Source organism: Cetorhinus maximus, chromosome 8 (genome assembly GCF_964194155.1).
Source record: "Cetorhinus maximus chromosome 8, sCetMax3.hap1.1, whole genome shotgun sequence".
In the NCBI taxonomy this organism is placed as follows: Eukaryota; Metazoa; Chordata; class Chondrichthyes; order Lamniformes; family Cetorhinidae; genus Cetorhinus; species Cetorhinus maximus.
Genome location: NC_135886.1, coordinates 7,714,568 through 7,721,292, shown reverse-complemented (window position 1 = coordinate 7,721,292; position 6,725 = coordinate 7,714,568).

The following is a 6,725-nucleotide window of genomic DNA, read 5'->3' as shown; positions in this document are numbered from 1 at the left end:
ATTGAATTGGTTGAAGACTGGCAACTGTGATGCTGGGGACCTCTGGAGGAGGCCGAGATAAATTATCTACTTGGCACCTCTGGCTGAAGATGTTTGAAAATGCAGCCTTGTCTTTGCACTGATGCTCTGGGCTCTGCCATCATTGAGGCTGGTGATATTTGTGGAGCCTCCTCCTCCTCCTCCTCCAGTGGGTTGTTTAATTGTCCCCCACCATTCAGACTGGATGTGATAGGATTGCAGAGCTTATATCTGATCCATTAGTTGTGGGATCACATAGCTCTGTGTATTGCATGCTGCTTCCACTTTTTGTTATGACAGTGATCCTGTGTTGTAGCTTCACCAGGTTGACACCTCATTTTTAGGTATGCCTGGTAATGCTCCTGGCATGCCCTCCTGAGCTCTTCATTGAAACCATGTTGATCCTCTGGCTTGATGGTAATGGTAATGTGGGGGATATGCAGGGCCATGTGGTTGCAGATTGCGGTTGAGATCTGGATTAATAACTCAAAGAACACATCATTCAAAACTGGTTGTTTGAGAATTTGTATACAATTTCAAAATATCTGGGAATTAAAAAGCCAACTGTTTCACTAATGTCCATTTGGGAATGAAACCCATCGTCCTTACCTGGTCTGGCCTGTCCCAGTCCAAAGTGGGTGACCCTTAATTGTCCTCTGCCTAACCAGAAAGACTTTATATTTAACACTTTTCCCAATCCTAGGACTCCTCAAAGCATTTTAAGCGAATTAGGTATTTATGGAGTGTACTCTCTGTTGTATTGTAGGTAGCTAATTTGTGCACAGCAAGCTGCAACAGAAGTGATAAGGAGAGCGTCAGTTATCAAAAAGGCATATGTGATCCTTGACTTTGTAAATAAATGCATTGTTAAGGAAGCCTTTACAAATCACTGGTTAGCTCTCAGCTGGAGTATTGTGTTCAGTTCTGGGGTCAATAAGAACATAAGAAATAGGAGCATGAGTAGGCCATAGGGCCCCTGAAGCATGTATTAACATTCAATATGATCCTGGTTGATCTTCTGCCTCAACTCCACTTTCCCACCTGTTCCTTATGTCACTTGATTCCCTGAGAGATCAAAATTCTGTCTGCCTTAGCCTTAGACTCAACGATGGAAACGTTCTCAACCCTCTGGGGAGAGCATTCCAAAGACTCACAAACCTCTAAGTGAAGAAACTCCTCCTAAATGATCAATTCCTTATTCTGTTTCTGTGCCCCATGTTCTAGATTCCCCAGCCAATGGAAACAAGTTTTCTAGTTTGTCAAGCCCCTGTCAAAATCTTGTGTGTCCACACTTTTGGAAGGATGTCAAGGCCTTAGAGAGTTAAGAGGAGATTTACTAGAATGGTATCAGGAATGAAAGATTTCAGTTATGTGGAGAGACTAGAGAAACTGCAATTATTCTTCTTGGAGCACAGAAGGTTAAGTGGAGATTTAATTGTGGCGTTCAAAATGAAGAAGGGTTGGATAAAATAAATGAGAAACAGTTTTCAGAGAGACAAGGAGACAGAATGTAGGTGGTTGACAAAAGAACCACAGGCGACATGAAGAGAAAAATATATTCTGCAAGTTATTATGACCTGCTTGAAAGGGTGGTGGAAGCAGATACAATTACCGCTTTCACATAACCACAGAATCACAGAATAGTTACAGCACAGAAGGAGGCCATTTGGCCCATCATGTCCTCGCCAACTCTCCGAATGCGCAGTGCACCTAGTGCCATTCTCTTGCCCTCTCCCTGTAACCCTGCACATTCTTCCTTTCGGACAATAATCACCCCATCTTCCAATCCCAGCCCCAGCCGCGTATTCACTATACCCCCTGACCTTCCCCTCTCCGATGCTGAACGTTCAGTGCTCAGCAAAGGACTTAGTTTCATACCCTTACGCCCTCATCTCAATGAATTTCGGGCTCGGCATGATGCTGAACTCTTCTTCCGCCGTCTTCGTCTCCGTGCTCACTTCTTTGGGCAGGAGTCCTCTCCCCATTCAACGGATCCTTTTACCCACCTCCAATATTCTCCCTCCACTTGGACCCCTCCCTCTGGATTCTTACCTTCTCTTGATCTTTTCATTGAGAACTGTCGGCGTGACATTAGCCGTCTCAATTTCTCTGCTCCTCTCACCCATTCTAATCTGTCTCTCTCTGAACTCACTGCACTCCGTTCTCTCAGGTCCAACCCCAACATTGTCATCAAACCCGCTGACAAGGGTGGTACTGTTGTTGTCTGGCGCATTGACCTCTACCTCGCGGAGGCTGAGCGTCAACTCGCAGACGTTTCCTCCTACCTCTCCCTGGACCATGACCCCACCACAGAACATCAAGCCATTGTTTCCAGGACTGTCACTGACCTCATCTCCTCTGGAGATCTTCCTCCCACAGCTTCCAACTTGATAGTCGCCCAACCTCGGACGGCCCGCTTCTACCTCCTACCCAAAATCCACAAACAGAACTGTCCTGGCAGACCGATCGTGTCAGCCTGTTCCTGCCCCACGGAACTCATTTCTCGTTATCTTGACTCCCTTCTCTCTCCCCTTGTCCAGTCCCTTCCCACCTACATCCGTGATTCCTCTGACACCTTACGTCACATCAACAATTTCCAGTTCCCTGGCCCCAACCGCTTCCTCTTCACCATGGATGTCCAATCCCTCTACACCTCCATCCCCCACCAGGATGGTCTGAGGGCCCTTAGCTTCTTCCTTGAACAGAGGCCCCAACAATCCCCATCCACCACTACTCTCCTCCGTCTGGCTGAACTTGTTCTCACACTGAACAATTTCTCCTTTAACTCCTCTCACTTCCTCCAAATAAAAGGTGTGGCTATGGGTACCCGCATGGGCCCCAGCTATGCCTGTCTCTTTATGGGGTATGTGGAACATTCCTTGTTCCAGTCCTACTCCGGCCCCCTCCCACAACTCTTTCTCCGGTACATCGATGATTACTTCGGTGCTGCTTCATGCTCTCGTCGGGACCTGGAAAAATTTATTAATTTTGCTTCCAATCTCCACCCCTCCATCATCTTCACATGGTCCATCTCTGACACTTCTCTTCCCTTCCTTGACCTCTCTGTCTCAATTTCTGATGATAGACTGTCCACCAATATCCATTACAAGCCTACCGACTCCCACAGCTACCTCGACTACAGCTCCTCACACCCCGCTTCCTGTAAAGACTCCATCCCATTCTCTCAGTTCCTTCGCCTCCGTCGCATCTGTTCTGATGACGCTACCTTCAAAAACAGCTCCTCTGACATGTCCTCCTTCTTCCTTAACCGAGGTTTTCCATCCACGGTCGTTGACAGGGCCCTCAACCGTGTCCGGCCCATATCCCGCGCATCCTCCCTCACGCCTTCTCCTCCTTCCCAGAAACATGATAGGGTCCCCCTTGTCCTCACTTATCACCCCACCAGCCTCCGCATTCAAAGGATCATCCTCCGCCATTTCCGCCAACTCCAGCATGATGCCACCACCAAACACATCTTCCCTTCACCCCCCTTGACGGCATTCCGTAGGGATCGTTCCCTCCGGGACACCCTGGTCCACTCCTCCATCACCCCCTACTCCTCAACCCCCACTTATGGCACCTCCCCATGCCCACGCAGAAGATGCAACACCTGCCCCTTCACTTCCTCTCTCCTCACCGTCCAAGGGCCCAAACACTCCTTTCAAGTGAAGCAGCATTTCACTTGCATTTCCCCTAACTTAGTCTACTGCATTCGTTGCTCCCAATGCGGTCTCCTCTACATTGGAGAGACCAAACGCAAACTGGGCGACCGTTTTGCGGAACACCTGCGGTCTGTCCGCAAGAAAGACCCAAACCTCCCTGTCGCTTGCCATTTTAACACTCCACCCTGTTCTCTTGCCCACATGTCTGTCCTTGGCTTGCTGCATTGTTCCAGTGAAGCCCAACGCAAACTGGAGGAACAGCACCTCATCTTCCGACTAGGCACTTTACAGCCTTCTGGGCTGAATATTGAATTCAACAACTTTAGATCTTAAACTCCCCCTCCCCCCATCCCCACCCCGTTTCTTTTCCCCCCCCCACCCGCCTTTTTTTTCAATAATTTATATAGATTCTTCTTTCCCCACCTATTTCCATTATTTTTACATCTAAAACTAAAACCTTTAGTCTTTCCACCCCACCCCCACTAGAGCTGTACTTTGAATATCCTGTCTTGCATTCTTAATTAGCACTTTTCTCAGACAAAGACCACCACCTTCAACACCTCTTTGACCCTTTTGTCTCTGACATCTTTTGATTATCTGCTCACACCACACCCTCAATGTGTCTCTTCCCCCCCACCCACCTTAAACCAATTTATATTTCTCCCTTGTTGAAACTATGCTTCAGTTCTGCTGAAGGGCCATGAGGGCTCGAAACGTTGACTGATTTCTTCTCCACCGATGCTGCCAGACTTGCTGAGTTTTTCCAGGTAATTCTGTTTTTATTTTGTTTTGTAATCCAATTCCCTCTTCAATGCCTCGATTGAACTGCCTCTATCACATTCTCAGGCAGTGCATTCCAGACCCTAAGGGGAGAACTGTCTCTTTATGTTTCCACTGCTACTTTTGCCAATTAACTTTGTGTTCCATGTTCCTTTATTCTCAATTAAGACAACAGATCTTGATGAACTTGATGACCAGCTAAGTGACCTTCAAAAGATAACTAGCCGTATGCCCCAGTCAAGTAGTAAAATTGCTTTTAAGCTGTGCGTATCATGTGTATTGTAATCTATCTGTTGTAATCATACAGTTGCCCTCAGCCTCCAGCAACAAAAGAATTAACCATCCAAAGCCACATTTTTCTTAAACAAATTACCAGGCTTATCTGTTCAACAAACTGCAAACTCTTTTTCACTTCAAAAAAGAATCAATATTCAAGTTATATTCTGTCAGGTTATTTTTAGCAATGGAGCTTGCAATTGAACAACATTCCGGCAAACAAATGATGGCTTTTTTGTAGGAACATGTCATTTGGAATGTGTACAAATGCAAAATACTGCGGATGCTGGAAATCTGAAATAAAAACAGAAAATGCTAGAAATACTCAGCAGGTCTGGCAGCATCTGTGGAGAGAAAAACCTTTCAGGTCTGTGCCCTTTCATCCTAACTTTCAAAGGTCAATATATTTCTGATACCTTTTCTTCATGACAAATCTAACCCTGAGACAGGGTCTCATTGTAGTTTTCATCCTCCAACTTTCCCGCTTTCCTCTCCTGAAAGCATTGACTTGGCTGAGCTTTCACCGGGGCTTTCTGTCCTTTCTGTCCAGGATGTGGGCTTCGCTGGCTGGGCCAGCATTTTTTGCCCAGCCCTAGTTGCCCTTGAGAAGGTGGTGGTGAGCTGCCTCCTTGAACCGCTGCAGTCCATGTGGTGTAGGGACACCCACAGTGCTGTTAGGAAGGGAGTTCCAGGATTTTGACCCAGCGACAGTGAAGGAACAGCAACATATTTCCAAGTCAGGTTGGTGAGTTACTCCTCACCCAACTGTTCCTGGGGCAGCAGAGCCAGTTACCATGGAATTATAGGAATACGCAACACTGAAACATTGCACCATGCTGCCACTTCAGAAGAGCAGTTTTGCTTAATCCCACATCTCCACTCTGGGTCTGTCCTGCCGGTGGGACAGGACTTACGCAGGGATGATGATGGTGGTGCCTGGGACATTATCTGTAAGATATGATTCCATGAGGATGACTATGTCAGGCTGTTGCTTGACTAGTCTATGAGACAGCTCTCCCAAATTTGGCACTAGCCCCCAGATGTTAGTGAGGAGAAATTTGCAGGGTCAACAGGGCTGAGATCACCGTTGTCGATCCCAGTGCCTAGGTCGATGCCGGGTGACCCGTCCAGTTTCATTCCTTTTTTGTGACTTTGTAGCAGTTTGATACAACTGAGTGACTTGCTAGGCCATTCCAGAGGGCATTTAAGAGTCAACCATATTTCTGTGGGTCTGGAGTCACATGCAGGCCAGACCAGGTAAGGATGACAGATTTCCTTCCCTAAAGGGCATTAGTGAACCAGATGGGTTTTTACAACAATTGACAATGGTTTCATGATTGCCATTCAACTTTTAATTACAAATTTTTTTTATTGAATTCAAATTCTACCATCTGCCATGGTGAGATTCTAACCCGGGTCCCCAGAACATTACCCTGGGTTTCTGGATCACTAGTCCAGTGACGATACCACTACGCCAACACGGAATCACCTCCCTAAAACTGTGCCCTCTAGTTCTCGATCCGTTTACGAGCGGGAACAGTTTCTCCTTATCTACTCTGTCCAGAACCCTCATGATTTTAAAAACTTCTATCAAGTCTCCTCTTAGCCTTCTCCTCTCCAAGGTAAACAGTCCCAACTTCTCCAATCTTTCCTCATAACTGAAGTGTCTCATCCCCGGAACCATTCTCGTAAACCTCTTCTGCACTCTCTCCAATGTGTTCACATCCTTCCTATAGTGTGGCGCCCAGAACTGTGCACAATACTCCAGCTGAGGTCTAACCAGTGTCTTATTTAAGTCCATCAAAACCTCCCTGCCCTTGTACTCAAGGCCCCTATCAATGAAGCCTAGAATACTGTATGCTTTAGAAACAGCTCTCTCTACTTGTCCTGCCACCTTTAATAACTTGTGTACATGTACACCCAGGTCCCTATGCTCCAGCACACCCTTTAGAATAGTATCCTTTGCTTTATACTGTCTCTCCATGTTCT